Source organism: Bombina bombina, chromosome 3 (assembly GCF_027579735.1).
Source record: "Bombina bombina isolate aBomBom1 chromosome 3, aBomBom1.pri, whole genome shotgun sequence".
In the NCBI taxonomy this organism is placed as follows: domain Eukaryota; kingdom Metazoa; phylum Chordata; class Amphibia; order Anura; family Bombinatoridae; genus Bombina; species Bombina bombina.
In genome coordinates this window covers 1,057,042,847-1,057,063,612 of record NC_069501.1, presented here as the reverse complement: position 1 = coordinate 1,057,063,612, position 20,766 = coordinate 1,057,042,847, and positions in this window count along the sequence as shown.

The window sequence follows — 20,766 nt, the reverse complement described above, 5'->3', positions numbered from 1 at the left end:
GCGAGAAGCTGAAAATGTCATATGTTCATTAGTATGTCACTGTGTACACTGTCAGCTTCAGTTAAGACATCTTGTCAGTAATATAATTATAATACTGTATTATAGTGCATAATAAGCAGATCCTCTATAAGCTAAATGTATCATAACTTTATGAATTTGTCATCAACACTGCTACTAGCTGAGGTTTGTGTTTCTGATAAGTGGTGCCTGCAGGGCACAGATCGCTTATTAAAGATTGCTTTTTGAGAGAATTGGTACTTGGTGGAACGGAGGGGGTCACAAGCTGAAATGAAATGCAACAGCACAGCATATGCAGGGAGAATAGATAGAACCAGCACAGGTTTTGTAGCACCATATGTAGGACAAAGGTGCAATAGTAGGGCATGAAGGGCACAGGAATATCTCAAATGTATTTGTGTCACAAATAAGAACAAGGTGTACTAGCAAAGTGGAGGGGAATAAGTACAGTATCTGGGGTTCCAGTACAGGAATGAGCTGCAGTGATAAAGATTCAAGGCTAGGCATTACAGCAAAGTTATTTCTTTTTTTTCTCCAAACTTGCTTTTTTGTCTGACTAAACAGACATCACTCTGCCTCCCAACATCTCCCAGCAACACCTGTACCAAGTTCCCTCTTCACCAATCAGCACACTGTACCCCTGTGAGCCCACGAATCAGGCCAAGGTAGAATGGGCTGTTTACTAGTCATATCCTTCTGATTGGTAGGAGTGTGCTATAGAAGGCAGGCGATTGGCTATTTTGTTTGTATGGGGGGAAATTTGCAGGGCTTCTGTGTGCAGACAGATAGCTGAGTGCAACGCAGCACAGAGCACCCAAACAGTATAAATAAAAGATGCTTGCCAGACACCTTCCTCCTCCAGGCTGACCTCTCTCTGTTAATCACTGGACAGAGATGCACCCTGCCTCTCAACAGCCCCCTGTAAGATAAGCTGGGAATATTCTCCAATGAGAGCACAAAGGTGTCTCTTTAGCAGCCAATCATAGGACGCAACTAACTCTGCATCATCAAACTGAAGGATGTTGAGGCATTGGATATCTCTATTCAACTACACATAGATATGAGATTCTTATTGGAGGTCTGATATGGGAGTTGGCCTGGGAGAGAGGAGGCAACATTATAAATACAGTGGGGGAGAACTGTGTGTGAGAGCACATGTATTAGAGTGTCAGCACGCTGTGTCAGCAAGTCTGTGGGTTACAGCTTGCTAGAATTCCGAGCTACCGTAACTGTGCTTCTGTGCTGGCAACTAATGAAAATAAAATACATTTTGCAAAATGATTGCTCACAAAGAAAACATGAAAACATCTTAAAAATAATATGGTGTAAATAAAATTTCTTTTTGCAATAATTACTATTGTGTGCCAGTCTGTACAGCTGTGCGCGCAGCATATTACTCAAATATTATTATTTCTGGAATAACTGGCCCATGTGTGCTTCTGAGCTTAAAAACTGTTTTTGGTGTCAAGTGTCCTACTCTGCCTATACAGCCTTCCCACTACAGAGGTCCTGAGGTTTAGCTAACAGCAGAGATCCTATCGTCCACATCAGATTTCTGAGGTAAGCTCTGCTCTTCGCTATTGTGTTGTACCTAACATTGGGATCCTTGAGAACTTTTTTGTGTACATTTTTGTTTTAATTTCTTTTGGGGGGGAGGTGGGGTGATTTAGGTATTAGGGAAGTTGAGTGCTGCGGTGTTCGTCACAGAAAATGTCGCCAGTCGGGTGGCATTAAGAAGTAGCTGGTTGTGGGCAGTCAAATATTTTGCAATATTATAAAGTGTTCTGTTATAATGTTATTTATTACTTAAGCTATCCAAAGCACAAAATAATTGCACAAGTTAACATTAGCTGATTGAATGATAATGTGTGCAACAAAATTTAATACATATTAAAGGGACATTAAACTGCTGAGTACAACTACAATAAAATGTTCACTACTCACTGTGCTATTGTTCCTTCTGTGCCTGCAGCTGTCTTTAAAGGCATTCTCTTATTTTAACCCCTTACAAGTATTAGTTAATAAAAATCTGCATCTTCACACTGGGTGCCGCCATCTTGGAGCTTATATTTGTTATGTAACTGTTAAACTGCGCAAAAAAAAAACACTGCAAAAATGTAATGCTCTGCTCTCTATTATGTGAAATTAACTGAAGTGAAAGTTACAGCTGTTAAAAAGCCAGTAATATCACAGATCTGTGAAAGCGTAATGCTTCTGTCACATGATGCAGCAATACGCGAACTACAAGATGGCGGCGTCCAGTATAAAATGCGGAGCTTTACTTGTTGGATTATGCAATGAGTTAAAATAAGAGAGGTACAGGAGGGAAAACAATTGCATGGTGAGTAGTAACCCTGCTACTGTAATTGTACCCAGCAGTTTAAAGGGATAGTTTACTCAAAATGTTTCTCCCCTTTCATTTGTTCCCAATGATCCACTTAACCTGCTGGAGTGTATTAAATTGTTTACAAGTATTTCCATTACCTTTATATTGGCATTTGAAATAGTTTATTTAGTCTGTGGTATCCGCACCTATTCTGAAAGTTTGTGGCCGCAGGTCCAAGCTATAGATAAGCTTTGTAAACACAGCCAGCAGAAGGAATTACACTCCCAGTGGGATATAGCAGAGATAAGGTAATAAAATGTTGATTTTCCATTGTTCTCTCCAAGTACTGGTGATTGTCTTGTCTTAACCTTATCAACCAACACAGTTATATTAATGTACTTTTTGTACTTTGTGATTACCTTGTATCTAGGAACCTTCTTCCAGCCCTCAAAGGCTTAGAAATTAGCATATGAGCCTACCTATGTTTAGTTTAAACTAAGAATACCAAGAGAAAAAAGCAAATTTGATGATAAAATAAATTGGAAAGTCGATTAAAATTAAAAGTCCTATCTGAATAATGAAAGTTTAATTTATACTTGACTGTCCCTTTAATATACACAAATAAACCTTAAAAATTCATAATTTTTTTACTCTGCAGTTGGTAAAAAAAGCAATTGTAAACACATTAAGGGAAAAACTATTTTACAGTATACTGTCCCTTTAATGTCCCTTTTATAATTAGCTAATAATATTAGTATAATATTGGCTTAACTTTAACGGGGTAGTCAGTAAATACAGCCTGGTGGTGTGCCCATTACATAGGTCCTGGGGAGAACACTATTTAGGACATTATCTCTCAGGAGGAATATCTAGTTTGTCTACCTATATATGTAGCTGTGAAGCTGTGAAGCTGTGATATCCCTACTTATACAATAAAATCCAAAAGAAACAGCAACAGTGCTATGGATATAAATCACTTTGTAACACTGAAAATAGAATAACAGATTTACAGCCAACAAGTCTAATCCATGTCACATAAATTGAATGAGCAGTGCCATATAATGGGTAACTATAAAGTAATAAATAAATAGATATTATTATAAAGTGTGAAAGGATTTCAACATTGGCCATAATAACAACCAAATGTAATAATATTATAATTACAGAAAACAGTAGTTTAATGACTGGAAACTTCAATTGACTGATGTTCTGTCCGCCCTTCAGAAAATGATGTACTATAGGAGCCTTCGGGGTCTAATATTTGATTTACTGTGATACTTTCATGGACCTGCCACACTTCCCAAATAGAGCCATGTACAGAATTTGCACCCCGGTAATATTAAAGGGACACTCAAGTCAAAATTAAACTTTCATGATTCAGTTAGAGCACCCAGTTTTAAACAACTTGTTTAACAAAATGTCCACAGTATTTTTATAATTACACTTTCTGAGTAACCAGCTCCTACTGAGCATGTGCAAGAATTCACATAATTTACATATATGCATTTGTGATTGGCTGATGGCTGTCACATGATGCAGTGGGGTGGAAATAGACATAACTGAAATCTGTCAGAAAAAAATCTACTACGTATTTGAAGTTCAGACTAAGTGCTATTGCATTTTTATAATGCATTTGTTGAGTATGCAAATCTACTGTATTTACTGGCCCTTTAACAACGGATTGAATCATTCATTGGCCTTTCTCAGATAAAACAGGGCAAGAGTCAGGAGCTATGTAATCAATAGAGAAAAAAATGCTGAGTATCACTATCTGCTTTAACTGAAATCTGCAGCAAACGTTAAAATAAATAAAGGCACCAACAAGAAAATGTATTAGGTTTCAAGTCACAAGCATCAGATAACACTTTACTTTTAAAGGCAATTAAGAGATGTGACCCAACAATCTGGGAGACATCTGATACAATAACACATTGACTGATTTGTCCAGACATTGAAACACATTTGCAACAGCCAAATATGTCTGCATTATGAGAAAGCAATAGTTACAAGAAGAATTGCAGAATTGCAATACTGGCTGGGAGCTACCTGAGCACATCAGGTGACCAATGAAAAGAGGCCTATATGTGCTGCCACCAATCACTAACTAGCTCACACTAGTGCATTGTTGCTCCTGAAGCTACCCAGGTATGCTTTTCAACAAAATATAGCAAGAATACAAAGAAAATTTGAAAATAGAAGTAAATTGGAAAATTGTTTAAAATTGTGTGCTCTGTCTGAATCATGAATGTTTCATTTTACATTTACTGTCCCTTTAAACTTTCATGATTCAGAGTGTGCAAAATAAAAATTCCAAAGTTCAGAGCAGCACGCCAAGGTGAAGCTATAATAGTATAATATTCACTAAAGCAACAAATGTATAAAGACACAAGAGGCTGAAAGCTGTAACCATAGACTAAAGAAACACCCTTCACCTACACGCACATAAACATAATAAAAACACAGTTATTTGATTACACCAATAAAACAAGGGAATTAACCAAGAGTGTTCCATGTTATTCAAAATAAATGGGAAGAGGGAACAGTTAAAGGGATACGAAACCCAAACATTTTCTATTGTGATTCAGACACAGCATATTAATTAAAAAAAAAGTTTCCAATGAACATCTTTTATTAAATTTGTTTTGTTTCCAAGATATTCTTTGTTGAATCGATACCTAGATAATATGCATATGTAGCACTACATGGTAGTAAATAATGCTGCCATCTAGTGCTCTTGCAAATGAATACCATTCTTGCAAAACTGCTGCTATATAGTGCTCCAGAAATGTGCCAGCTCCTAAGCATACACCACAGCTGTTTAACAAAAGATACAAAGAAAACGAATACAATTTGACAATAGAAGTAAATTAGAAAGTTGTTAAAAATTGCATGTCCTAACTGAATCATACAAGAACAATAATTGTATTAGTTAACCAAAACCTGCTTTAAATGTTTAACCCTTTCAGCTTAAAGTGATCATGCTTGCAGTTATGTTCCTGATTGAGATCATTTGACACCCTTGTGATTGGGATGGGAAGCAGCTTTGATAATTGCACTATTTTGCAACCCAAAGTAATAATCTATGCTTATCACTTGCGTCCAGTGCAAATGGATGGATCCTTGTATGTGGAGATCTGCTCCCATGAAGAACCTGTTCAGGGATCTCAAAGTGTCCTTGGGAATTAAGTTGAAAGACGAATTGAGCAGCTCAACAAGTAAGTGTGACACTGGGTCTCCATGACCTCACCAAGTATTTACAGCCACGTATGAGTTTCCATGCCTAGTTAACTGGATCATTTTTTTGAAACTAAACACAATCTAAATCATGACTTCCATCTCTCATAACCTTCCCTTAATTAAATATTCTGTCATGCTATACTTAAAGGGACACTAAACCCACATTTTCTTTCGTGATTCAGATAGAGCATGTAATTTTAAGCAACTTTCTAATTTACTCCTATTATCAAATTTTCTTCGTTCTTTCATTATCTTTATTTAAAAAGCAGTAATGTAAAACGTAGGAGCCAGCCCATGTTAGGTTCAGCACCCTGGATAGCGCTTTCTTATTGGTATCTACATTTAGCAAACCAATAAGCAAGCATAACCCAGGTTCTTAACCAAAAATGGTCCGCCTCCTAAACTTTACATTGCTGCTTTTTAAATAAAGATAGCAAAAGAATGAACAAAGAAGAGTAAATTAGAAAGTTGCTTAAAATTGCATGCTCTATCCGAATCATAAAAGAAAAAATGTGGGTTTAGTATCCCTTTAAAATTATTATTTTTGTAACAAATCGTAGAGTCACAAAAACATTTTATTTGTAGCTGTAGAAGATGTTGTTAATAGATTTTATAGCTCAAGTTTAGGTTTTATTTAACACTGTATGTGGATTTATGTATGACAGTGCATGCACTCTCACAAACATATGCGTCTTTAATTTTTCACTAATATTATGCGTGTGCAGCAATCAGTCTTTCCCTTAATATTTTTACACTCTTTTCCCTTGTCTGTGAACTTAAAATCAGCCCAGGTTCTGTGGAGCTAACATAGTTCCAATTAGTGCAATTGAAGGACCAGCAAATAAGAATTCAGCATTTTCCATAGCCAATTAGGCTAAAGAGGGCAGCTATAGTTTTTTTACTATGTCTATGAATAAGGCCAGGGGGCCTAAGTGCATACATGAATTAGCTGACATCCTGTTTTTGCTATTATTTTGTGGATTTTAAGCTTTTGTGTACTTATGGAAATAATAAATAACTTTTATTCAAAAGCGCTTTTTGCCTTGACTCGCTGGTGTTTTTTGGAATTTGTATCTGTGGAGCTATCCATGACCATATCGACTGGTGGGGATTAGTAGAAATGGCCATTTAAAGGGTCATAATGACATAAATGAATCACACAGTGTGTGCTGTAGCCCTTTATATACCTGTGAGCCCATAAGTGCGTGTTTGTATGTATGAGGTGTGATTGCTTTGGTCTAAATAGGACGTGAAGTAAAAAAGGGTAATAACATATAATTAAACTAATTATTTATTTGCTATTAAGCACTAAACCAATACTTATTTAGTATCTGTTCTTAAACAGAATAATGCTTTATATGGAATGTGGGAAAGAGAATTCAAGCATATCACAGAAAAAACACGTTTCTGTGGGCTCCATACTGTATTTATGCTAGGATGCTGTAAGTGCCACAATTAATTGTGCCAAAATATCGGCACTGACATAATGTAGTTGCAGTTGTGTCACCTAAGTACCAACATTGCAAATTATACCAAGAATTGCAATCTGCTCTCCATCCCTCTCCTTCCTCCAATGGTTTATATCTAGTTATTAATACAGGTGGCTCTCGTTTTACAACGGTTCAATTTACACCGTTTCAGAATAACAACCTTTTTTTCCAGTCATGTGACTGCTATTGAAAAGCATTGAGAAGCAGTGCATTTATTAAAATAGCCAGTAGGTGGAGCTGTCCGTTGTGTTACAGCAACGCCAAGCAAGCTGAAATTAATCAGTTTAACCAGCTATCAAGCAGATTTCAAAGGAACAAGATCTTCCTGTCTATAAATCAGTCCAGATTGGAATGCATAGAAAGAACTGTTTGCAGAAAAATGCAAGTGAAGTCTGTGTTGTGTGATTATTTTATTAGGTTTATAATGGTGTTTAGCAAATGTTTTTGTTCATTTAACTTAGTTTAATTATATATTCTGTGTTGTGTGATTATTTTATTAGGTTTATAATGCTGTTTAGCATTTAAAGTCTTCATTTCAAAGCTTTAAAAATAATGTATTAGGTGTTGCTTATGACAATTTTGAGAGGGGCCTGGAACCTAACTCCCTCACTTCCCATTGACTTACATTATAAACTGGGTTTCAATTTACAACGGTTTCGATTTACAACCATTCCTTCTGGAACCTAACCCCGGCATAAACTGAGGGCTACCTGTAATACCCTAATGCTAGCCCGATGTCACTAAGTACCTGTCAACAAGATGGGTGATATACTTAAAGTACAATGCCACAACAGGGGATCTCAGCCCATGACATTGAAGGATGTGAAGTGACTTAATTCCAATTAATAACAATTCCCATGTTATGTACCTGGCATGGATTTTTGTGGGGTGTCCAAATTTCAACCCATTCTAGTATGTTTCCTGTAGTCTTTTTTTTGGGACAGAAAGACTACAGGACCCTGCTCCTAAGAGAGCTTACAATCTATGTGGTGGGTGGAGAAATAAAGCATTATTAAGGCCTGTATGGTGTCCTGCATGGTCGTAGCCATGGTCAAATACCCAGAATCTTAACAGAGTAGTATAGAAGAGTAAAAACAAATAAAGCCTATTTCATGTATATTGTGGTATATTATAGAAAGGAAATATTACATTTTCAGGACCTTAGTTGGGTCAAATAATCTGTTCTGTTGCAACATTCATTACACTTTCCCAACATATTTGTTGGCTGCACTATCTGGTATTTGTTAAGTTTAAAACGAATGCTGAATTTTAGTTAAATATTTACATTCGTTTTCATTAAAACTAACATAAATGTTCCATGCTACAGGTTCACCTCTAGCTACAATACTTACCTTATGGTGCTCTCACCCTGATCTTCTTCTTGCCAGAGCCCCGACCGCACTAACAGGAGGCTTAGCTTGTTCAGCTGCCAGGACCTGCACTAAAGTTAAGCGTTAAGCGCGGCTGCTGTTAGCATAGCCAGGGCTCTGGCAAGAAGAGGATCGGGTAAGCGCAATCTCCATAGCACATTAAGGTGAATATTCTAGCTACAGGAGAACTTTTCATCTGTAGCTTGGATCATTACCTTTGTTTTAATGAAAATTAAATGAAAATGTTAAACAAAATAAACACAGAATAGTGCAGCCAAAGATTATATGGGGAAACAAGTTTCCCTGAATATTTGGTATGAAAATTTTGGACAAACCAAAAATGTCTTGGCTGGACAAGTCTACTACAGTGCATCCAGTGTCTAGTTTTTTTCTAGGTTGAACACATCGGATTGTGCATGTGAGGAGGTATATCAGGCATGAAGCCTTACGTTCTAGTTCATCTATTTAGCCAGGACAAATACTGAAATATAATATAAGGGTCAGCATTTGGAATGTCTTGTTTGTGGACACATAGTGCAGGGTGACAAAGAAGAGGAAAGCTTTTTGTATACTCAAATCACCAACCTCACCTCATCTACGAAAAGGGGTTTTGTATTTTTACTCTTGAATGTCCCTTTATGAGACGTCTTAAAGGGACATGAAAGCCAATTTTTTTTCTTTTGTGATTTAGAAAGAGCATGTCATTTTAAACAACTTTCTAATTTACTTCTATTATCTAATTTGCTTCATTCTCTTGATATCACTTGCTGAAAAGCATATCTAGATATGCTCAGTAGCTGCTGATTGGTTGCTGCACCTAGAGGCCTTGTGTGATTGGCTCACACATGTGCATTGCTATTTCTTCAACAAAGGATATCTAAAGAATTGAGCAAATTAGATAATAGAAGTAAATTGGAAAGTTGTTTAAAATTGCATGCCCTATCTGAATCATGAAAGTTTAATTTTGACTAGACTGTCCCTTTAAGCCATAGATGCACAAGTATGTTTCCTTTCCTTTAATTAGTGAATTATTGTATAACTATGTTTAATATACAGTGTTAGGCATTTATTGTATACATTTTCACATGATTTTTTAAAAGGAGAGTACAGATCTCACAATAAAGTGCATTACCATAATCTCGCACAATGCTCCTACAGAAACATATCTAAATATAATCTGGAACATGTGACTTAATGTGTACAAGTAATAATTAACAGCCAGGAGAAGGTCTAGTACATCAGTGTCTTATTCTCACACTACAATTGATTCTTGAAAACTATATAAAATGGGGTTTAAATTACAAGAGCTGTATTTTTACTAAAAGAGCAGCAGATAATAGGGATAGCATATAAAGTGATATGAAAGTAAAAAATAAACTTTCATGGTTTAGATAGAGCATGCAATTTTAGGAGACTTTTCAATTTACATCTATTATCAAATGTCCCGTGTTCTGTGGTATTCATTGTTGAAAACCATATGCACATATTCTCAGCAGTATGCACTATGGGGGCTAGTTGCTGATATGTGGCTTTGCACATATGCTACTTTTTGGCTAACCAGATGTGTGTGAATTGCTGTTCTGGGGCTTATTTTTATGAGTTTAACCCCTTTGCAAGGGTTAACAGGCATTAATATGCAAGCAATAGTACAATAATGAAATTCTATAACACATTAGCATTTTCCTTTTACCTTTGTGTCCCTTTTAAACTTTTATTATTATTATTATTATTATTATTATTATACGTCTTTATTAGGGCATGTTAATTCATTAATAAAATAATATCATTTGTCAGACCATTTTATTATTACAGGAATGTCCCTTGAGATAAATTCACATTTAGGAGATGCAGGATGCACAATTAGCTGCAAATCACCACCCATGTCCTGCTTGTACCCAGTACATAAGTTTAATTTTAGGCTACACAAGTTCTGATAAACAACAGATCAAAATATGGAATAAAAACAATACTCCCCTCCGATTAGACCGCTACCTTCACAATTCTCTACAGATCCTTTATAGAAAGAGGCTTTGGTCAGGGTAAGTTCCAGTATAATGTGAGGCTCCCTTCAAAACACTTCGGGGCCAATTTATCCTGTTCGGGCGGACATGATCTGATCGGGATGATTGCTGTCCGCCGCCTCAGAGGTGGCAGATGAGTTAAGAAGCAGCGGTCTTGAGACTGCTGCTTCTTAACTTATGTTTCCGGCAGAAACTGCTGCATTCGCAGCATCATAAATCGGCCCCATAGAAGGAGAATCAACAATAGCTCAGACTGCAGTACCAAACATGAATACTAAAGGAAAATACTTGCAGAGTGTAAAGTTCCAAAATTCAACATATTTATTTTAACAATTAAACCAGATCACATCTCCTTTAACAATTGCTTAAAAATACAGTTTGTATTTATTAAGCGCAACACGTTTTAATGACCTTTGTTGCCTTTCTCAAGAGCAAATAAAACAATTAAGATTAATTAAATAAATTAATTAATTAATTAATAAAATTATTTGTTTTTAATTGCTCTTGAGAAAGGCAACAAAAGTTATTGAAACCCCATTGCAACTAAAAGGGCATGATACTCTATTTTTCTGTCACGCATATTAAATAGCAGGTTTTGTTACTTATATTTTAAGTAAACTTTAAACTGATGAAAATGTTTTGCTACAGCTATAAAAAAAGAAACTATTGCAAAAAAATAAATAAATAATGTTTTAGTGAATTAGAGAATGTTGTTTTGCCATAATGGTCCCGCCTAACTAAAGGATTTATTACAATCTTGCACTTAAGGTAGATAAAGATTTCTGAACTGTGGTATTGTCAGTGCGTTTTTTTCATGTTATCCCAATCGCAAAATGCTTCTGACGTTAATATAGAAAAACTAAATGCGCACAATTAAGATAAACAAAACTGTGGCTTTGTGTATCGACATGATCGCAGATGAAAAGGTCTGTATATTTACTTATTGACTGTTCCCTTTAAATAGTGTTTAACAAAGTTAATAGGTGACGTGTGCAGTCAGCTAGGTGAGCTCCAAAACCATAGAGATATGTGCAAATGTCTTATTAGGGGATTTGAACAGGGACATTATTGGTATAGTGGGCATATGTGCTTTCTGGGTTATTGATTTTGCTAATTTTTATTAGTGTAAAAGTGCTTATAATGAATATTTTAACTTTAAAAATTGATTGAGCAGTGAGAGTTTATATCTGTTTAGTAACATTGCTTCTGATGACATCCAATATTGTGGGGGGTAATGTTAGTGTGATTTGCCTGTGTAAAAAAACAATGTTACACCCGAAAAACTTTTTATCCAATACTTTAAACTGTGTAATTTAATTAATCAAAAATAGTCCCGTAAATGTGTTGCTAAGTATGGAGAATTTAGACAGTGATCAGTAAAACAGGACAAGCACATGTTAAAGGGACAGTCTAGGCCAAAATAAACTTTCATGATTCAGATAGGGCATGTAATTTTAAACAATTTTCCATTTTACTTTTATCACCAATTTTGCTTTGTTCTCTTGGTATTCTTAGTTGAAAGCTTAACCTAGGAGGTTCATATGTTAATTTCTTAGACCTTGAAGGTCACCTCTTTTCAGAATGCATTTTAACAGTTTTTCACCACTAGAGGGTGTTGGTTCATGTTTTTCGTATAGATAACACTGTGCTTGTGCACGTGAAGTTATCTGGTAGCAGGCACTGATTGGCTAAACTGCAAGTCTGTCAAAAGAACTGAAATAAAAGGGCAGTTTGCAGAGGCTTAGATACAAGATAATCACAGAGGTTAAAAGTATATTAATATAACTGTGTTGGTTATGCAAAACTGGGGAATGGGTAATAAAGGGATTATCTATCTTTTAAAACAATAAACATTCTGGTGTACACTGTCCCTTTAAGTATAGGACAGGACCATATGTTTGTTGAGAATGAAAAGGAAATACTGTATCTGCAGCTGTTAAAAAAGACTGTGATCAATCCTTTTTTCAGGAATTAAACACAGTTTCTGGCCCGCAATGCATTGCTGTTCCTGAGTAGGACCAGCTTGGCGGCTCACCTGAGGGGTGAGCATTTTATTTATGTCCTAGTATGTTCCCTTAAAAAACAAACAAAAACAAAAAAAACTCAAATTTAATATTAGAGCAATTGAAAGAATAAGTGGCAAGGAAACACAAAAACAAGCTATGTAGTTATCAATATCATTTTAACGCTATTGTTATTTATTTTATAGATAAAGATCTAAACATGCAAAGCATTTACTGCAATACAACTAACCATTTCATCCCAAGTAGGACTGTACAATACATACATCATTTCTGGGTATTCTCTTCTCATGAGAATTTGGTTTGTAGCTGTCTTTAAAAAAAAAAGCATTTTGGAAGACAGGATATAAAAAATATCCACATGCAAAACTACATTGTTCCTTTACTCAGCGCATTACTACCCCTGCAGGCAAACACTGGCATAAAGCAATATCTGCAGAATGTGAGCCTGGAAGAAGAAATCATAAAAATTAATTCTAGAATAAAATGAAACTTTTTTAGAACATTATTTTGAATGTCTTCTCTAGATCATAATATGAAAGGGAGTCAAAGGTGAAATTGTGTTTTCTTGTTTGATCATCAGCTATTTAATAGCAATCTGACAATTATGTACATACTAATACTATAGTAATTTAAATATTCAACTATGTATTTAAAGGGGTATTGCATTGCAAAATTTACATGTGCTAAATATTAGAGCATTCAATTCTAGCACAGCTGACCCTGCAACCGTGGGTTTGATTCATAGACCCTTATTATGCTGCTGAGGGGGCTTGTTGTGCAGGCAAGATCATGTTCAAAATAATGTAGGCTCATTTCAACTATCTTTTCTAGCCTGACAATAACATCTATTGTGTGTTACATGGCCCAATGCATTATATGTTGCACTGCTAAAAAAAACAAACTATCAATACAATTTCAACACTTTGGAAACATATTCGCAAATCGAGATCTGCAAATGTGTGTAAATTGTAAAGATGTGCATGTCACTTTTGTTACATTAAAGGGACATATATACTATAATCCCAGTGTCGCCAGTTGCGCACGCATCCTCAAAGGAATGTTGGCTATGCGAGGCAGCAAAAAGAATGTTGGCTGTGTGTGCAGCCAAAAGAATCCACCTAGATGGAGCAAAGCTGCATCTCGGTGGATTCAGAAAATGGCAGGGCAGTGGATGCAGAGTAGGCAAACAAAGCCTTTTTTTTAAAAAAAAACACGCAACCGCACAAAACAAAGAAAAACACGTAACCGCCCGCAAGAAAAAAAAACCCATAAAAAAAATAGAAAAACACGTAACCGCTCGCACGAAGTATAACAAAAAAAACCTAACTTCCTGCACAAAGTATTAACAAACACCGAAACCACCAACCCCGCATTGCAAAATAATAAAGTAATTAACACCTAATCTGCAAATAACATAATCAAAATATTAACCCCTAAACTGCCAACCCCCCACATTGCAATAAACCTAATTAACCTATTAACTCCTAAACCGCCAAACCTCCACATCGCAATAAACCTAATTAACCTATTAACTAACTCCTAAACCTCCAACCCCCCACAACGCAAATAACTAATTTAATTACTAAGCCCCCTAACCTAACACCCCCTAAAATTTACCCCAATACATTAAATTACAAAAAAATTATCTAAAATTAAAAAAAAATAAAAAACTCTAAAATTACAGAAAAAAATAAACAAAATTATCAAAAATTAAAAAAATTAAACCTAATCCCTATGAAAATAAAAAAGCCCCCTCCAAAATAAAAACACCGCCTAAACTACCTTTTGACCCTAAAGGGGCCTTTGTATGGGCATTGCTCTTAAAAGGGCATTCAGATCTTTTACTGCCCTTAAAAGGGCAATCAGCTCTATTACAGCCCATCATCTTCTATCTTCATCCGGAGCGAAGGCGGCACGAAACGGAAGTGTGGAGCTGGCTTCCCTGATGCACGGATCCTCCGCAGCGTTGAGGCTCCTCTTCATACGATCGTCCATCGCAAACTGAAGATTGAACGCAAGGTACCCCATATTTATTACGGTACCTTGCATTCCTATTGGCTGAAAATTTGAAATCAGCCAATAGGATGAGAGCTATTGAAATCTTATTGGCTAATTTGAACAGCCAATAGGTTTTCAGTAGCTCTAATCCTATTGGCTGATTTCAAAATTTCAGTCAATAGGAATGCAAGGTACCCCAAATTGAATGCGGTACCTTGCATTCAATCTTCAGTGTACGATGGACATCGGATGAAGAGGAGCCGCCATGTCGCCGAGGAATGCACCGCGGCAACCACCGAGGACCGCCGCCGTTGAGGACCGCTGCTGAGGATCCATGCATCAGGGAAGACAGCTCCACACCTCCGCTCTGCGCCACCTTTGTTCCGGATGAAGATAGAAGATGATGGAGCCGCCTGGACCTTCACCGCCGGACTTCAGGAACCATGAGTACCTATTTGGGGCTTAGTCCTAGGCTTCTTTTTTTTTTAGATTAGGTTTTTTTGGGCTGGAAAAGAGCTGATTGCACTTTTGCTTGTGTTTGTTTGCCCTTAAAAGAGCTGAATGCCCTTTTAAGGGCAATGCTTATACAAATGCCCCTTTAGGGGCAATGGGTAGTTTAGATTTTTTTTTACTGTTAGGTTTTTTTGGTGGGTGGGGGTTTTTACTTTTAGGGGGTAATTGCTAATTTGCTTAGGTAAAATAGTTGTTTAACTTAGGGCAATGCCCCACAAAAGCCCTTTTAAGGGCTATTGGTAGTTTAGTATTAGATTAGGGGGTGTTGTTATTTTGGGGGGATTTTTTATAGGGGTATTATTTTAGGTTTAAATGTTTTATTTTGGATAGCTTTGTTTATTCTTTATTTTGTGTAATTTTAGCTTTGGGGTTCGTAGTTTTTTTTTTGTAAGTAGACTGCCCTCTGAGCAGGCTTATCGCCTAGTTAAATAATAAATACATTTTATAAGCAAAGTATTGAGTTATTCCCTGCCTTCCTCTAGTCATGGGTGTCGCCATGTTGAAATCTATCTTTCACTACATTTCAGTGCTGACTTGTTTGCCTATGTGCAGCAACTCTCCTTCAGATACTTGCAGTGTAACCTAGGAAGTAGCATGACATTTATTAAGTGTTTAGTCTCCCTTTAAAGGGACAGTCAACACCAAAATTGTTATTATTTAAAAAGATAGATAACGCCTTTACTACCCATTACCCAGCTTTGCACAACCAACATTGCTATATTAATATACTTTATAACATTTAAACCTCTAAATTTCTGCCTGTTTCTAAGCCACTACAGACAGCCTCTTATCCCATTTTTTTATTTGCTTTTCACAACAGGAGACTGCTAGTTCATGTGGGCCATATAGATATTATTGTGCTCACGTACGTGAAGTTCTGCACAACACAGCACTAATTGGCTAAATGCAAGTCAATTGATAATAAATAAAAAGTCATGTTATAAAGGGGCTGTCAGAAGATAAAAGGTAATCACAGAGGTAAATAGTGTATTAATATAACCATGTTGGTTATGCAAAACTGGGAAATGGGTAACAAAGGGATTATCTATCTAATTTTGGAGTTGACTGTCCTTTTAAAGTAGAGAGTAACAATGAATGGGTAGAGTGGCGTGTCTTTGTAGCCGACACAATTGTGAGGATGCAGCATCACTAGTGACTTCTGGTCCAGAGAGGTGCTCAGGAAAGACCTTGAGTGGGCGCGCAACGACAGCAGGAACAGCAGAAATTCCAGCATTCAAGAAAACTGGAACAGAAGTAGGTAAAAAAATCCAAAATGTATTCAGAAGAGTAAAAACATCAAAGTCACTTGCACTGCACCATAAAAACATATACAAAAAAAGACAAAGTAAGGGAGAGCCTAGACCCTCCTCATCGACGCATTTCATGCCGCTAGGGCACTTGATCACTGATATCCTTTTAAAGTAGTTCTGCTGGGGCGGAGCCTGAGGGAGCGCCATGTAGGACGCATAGGCAAACAGCTCCGTGCACAGAGTGTGATTAAATGACCTAAATAGATCACCATTACCCACTAAAAAGGCAGATAAGTGAGGGGAGTGAACGCTGGGTTCCCCACACTAGATCCGGCTGCGGACTACAAACACAAACGGCAGCTTTAGCTGTTACACGCTCCCGGAGCTGAGCCGGGTAGGAGACCAGCCGCCATCTTTAACAGCCACGAGGAAGGCCTGACTCCTAGAATGACATACCGGACCTCTGCCGCAACCTACCAGGACAGCACTTGCGCTGTGGACTGTACTCCGGACCGGGTGAGTTCACACTGAAAGGCGGGGTATGGAGGAGAAGACAACGGGAGCCATAATAAGTGAGAGATCACAATAGAGAAAAGGCCCTGAACTCCCGGTCACCACAGGTAACCCCGAGGGTTAAAGGACATGCACAGTCAGGTAGACCCGGCTAAATAGGGGGACATGTAGCAACCATATACTGTATAAGACCCACAGCAGAAGCCCAAAGCACATTACGCTGATAACACTCACCTGGCCGGGGCAGGACTATCCCTTATATGGGGAAGGTGGATAGTGAGATCATGAGCTACAGTCCCTACAGAGATGCATAAATCTAGGGCTGCAGGACAAATGGAAGCTGGCAATTAAATGCTACAACATAGGGGAGCACAGACATCTTTACTCCCTTAGCCACACTACCGATCACCCCTCAGATGCCATTCTACACAGGGCTGGAAGTCAGAAAATAAATTGAGACTTTAATCCTTTCTAGGAAGGAGATAGGCTCCCTCCTTGCCTGCCCTAGATTACCGCCAATACTGATTGTAGACCTATCCTGCTACAGCCTAAGGAATAACCCCAGCCTAGCTAAGACAACATCCCTATCTACCTCTAACATGTCTCAAAGAAAACCACCCAAATCTGCTGCAGGAAGCAAAATGACCTCTGCAAATCTTTTCTTTAAACCAGCTAAGGGTGACAAGCAAATAGAGACTTCAATTAAAGACCCAGAGGAGGAAGCAGATTCGGACACCAATAGCACCTCCATTATGGATGACTTGACACCTGTCACTAAAGCAGACATCAAACACTTGGTATCCAAACAATACATATCGTCCAATTTTGAGAAGCTCCTGGAAAAGATGGACACTATGCAACAGTCTGTCACCAGCAGTCTAGCTGACATTAAACAAGAGGTCCAAGACTTAGGCAACAGGGTAGCAACACTAGAAGACAACGAAACTTCTACACTCGACGAGGTTTCTACACTATCCCAACAAGTGGCCTCACAACAATTAGAGCTAGATACAATCCAAGAGCGGATGGAAGATCTGGAAAACCGGAGTCGCAGATGCAACATCCGACTGAAAGGGATCCCCGAATCTGTGTCACCTGGTGATCTGGAAAGATATCTGACTCAGCTCTTCCAGGCCATAACAGGGCAATCTGAAGATCATTTATTCCAGATGGAAAGGGCCCATAGGGCTCTGAGAGCAAAACCCAAGGGGGATGCCCCTCCAAGGGATGTAATTGTCCGAATGTTCCGCTTCAGAGAAAAAGAGGCAATATTGGCAGCCTCGAGACAGAACCCGACCTTCAAGTTCCAGGGCTCGGTGGTCCAGTTTTTCCAGGACCTATGTCTGAAGACACTTCAGAAGAGGGGTGCTTTGCAACCACTTACACAGCTATTAAGGAAAAACCAGATCCCCTACCGTTGGGGATTCCCTTTCGCCCTTAACATCAGTCAGAACGGGGTGACCTTTACAATAAGGGACCCAAAGGATATACCTGAAATATGCCAACATCTTGGCCTGGACTCCCCCCGACTATCCCCAGACTCACATCGAGGGGAGGAAGGGAAACTGAATACATCAAGCGCCCACTCCAGAACTCGAAATTGGTCACAGGTCACTAAGAAGAAGCAAAAAACTTGAAGAGGGACAGAATCTCTTCAGATACCAGGACGAGATCCTACACAGATAAGTACTGTACTGACCCTTCTTTCCACAGGTGGGACTCTTGTTGAACTGTGAGCCTTAGGCCAGAGCCAGCTATCTTCCTCCCTCTGTATAGTGAGAGACTTGGTATTAGATACATAGGCAGCTGAGGCCGGCTACAGTGGCCAAAGGGCCTGAGCAAGCCCTGAATCAAGAACTCTAACCCCCAAAGACATTATGGACATAATGGTTTAGAGGGAGGGGGAGAAAACATGAGCTGATATGTTGTTATGGAAGATAAAAAAAAAAGAAAAAAGTTGCCCAAATCAGTAGGCCAGCTATACAAGAGTAGATGGTACCTTAAATATCTCAGGCTACCTATCTATTATTTACACACAAAGAATTATAGGTTATTTGTTTGATATTTATTGCACGTTTGTTATGCCTATTTGGTAAGTTGTTATTGCACTATGCTTGAATGGGGTGCATGGGCGCTAGGCCCAGACACTCAATACTTTTGTATTACAGCAGTTAAAATGTTACTTTATCATGCTAAGTATGGTTTTAAAATGTTTCTGTTTTGTTTTTGTTTATGTGGTACAAGATATATAGATAGGAAGGAAGGTGGTCCCGCTATAGACTCAGGGAGGGTAAGTTTTATGTAATGACCCAAAAACTTAGAATAATCTCACACAATGTGAGAGGTCTGAACTCGGAAGTTAAACGTAGAACTGCCCTTACCCAATATACTAGAATGAAAGCCGAGGTCATATTGCTACAAGAAACCCATTTTATTGAAAAGGTGATTCCTAAGTACTGGTCCAAACAATTTCCCATACACTATCATTCGACTACTGACACAAAAAAGAGGGGGGTATCTATTTTAATTCATCATTCACTTCAATTCCTCACTGAGGAAACTATAATAGACCCGGAAGGCAGATATCTTATTGTTAGAGGGACTATACAGAATACTCAGGTTACTATCTGTAATGTCTATGCCCCTAATGAGAAGCAAGACTCTTTTTTCAGACACATATCGCATCTACTAACCCAATGGTCACAGACCAGGATTATTCTAGCTGGAGATTTTAATATATCCCTGACCCCACACAAAACAGGACCAGGACTCAAAGTGACTAATAAACAACAGAGGCACAATAATATAGCGAAATCCATTAGGGATTCCCTAGCCACACATAATATCCTAGACTAATGGGAAGCTAAATACGGTAAGACAACGGACTATACATTCTACTCCCATGCCCACAAAACATACTCGAGATTAGACTACATTTTTCTTAGCCAAACCTTATTGCCAAACATAGTCACTTCATCCATACACTCCTGTGTGTGGTCTGACCACTCACTGGTACAGATTGAACTGACAGGTATCTTAAACCTAAACAGACAGAGGTCGTGGACCTTTGACCCGATAACAGTTAAACACCAACATACTCATACGGCTATGTCTAAGGCATTAGGTGAATATTGGTCGGAGAATGTGGGCTCTACGTCTAACCCCATTAATACCTGGGCAGCCCACAAACCATTCATTAGGGGACTACTTATCAAAGCAAAGACGAGAGCCATTAAGAAAACACTAGAGATTAAACAGAGACTCCAGACAGAGATTGAGGGACTGGAGAAAAGACACCAGCAAACACTCTCCCCTACTGTATTTAAGACCCTTCAAGCTAAAAGAAAAGACTTGACCAAAATACTAGATTCCCACTCAGTCAGGGCAATACAGACATTAAAGGCCCACTACTACCTCTATTCTAACAAACCGGATAGATACTTAGCCCAGAAATTGAGAGAAAGGGTTGGAAACTTCGCCATTCCAGTACTGCAAAAACCGGATGGGGACCGCACATCCCATCCACAGGAGATAGCCGACACTTTTGCTGACTATTATTCCTCCCTCTATGATGGGAAAAAGGTAAAACACACGACACAGACTAAGGAGACCCTAAGACGACTACTAGACAGGGCCAACCTTCCTAGACTCTCCACACAAGATAATGATGACCTGAACGCTGACATCTCGATAGGGGAAATCCTCCTGGCAATTAAGGACCTGAAACTAGGCAAGGCGCCGGGGCCTGACGGCTACCCGGCAGAATACTACAAAATTTTCAAATCAGATCTAGTCAAACACCTACAGAAATTTTGCAACGATGTCATGGGAGGTAGAGAAATACCGACAGATCTCCTAAGGGCCAAGATAGTAGTAATTCCTAAGCCAGGTAAAAACCCAGAGAACTGTCAAAGTTATAGACCAATATCCCTGATAAATCAGGATGTTAAAATTCTCACGAAAATACTAGCAAATAGGCTCAGGAAAATAGCACCACATTTGGTCC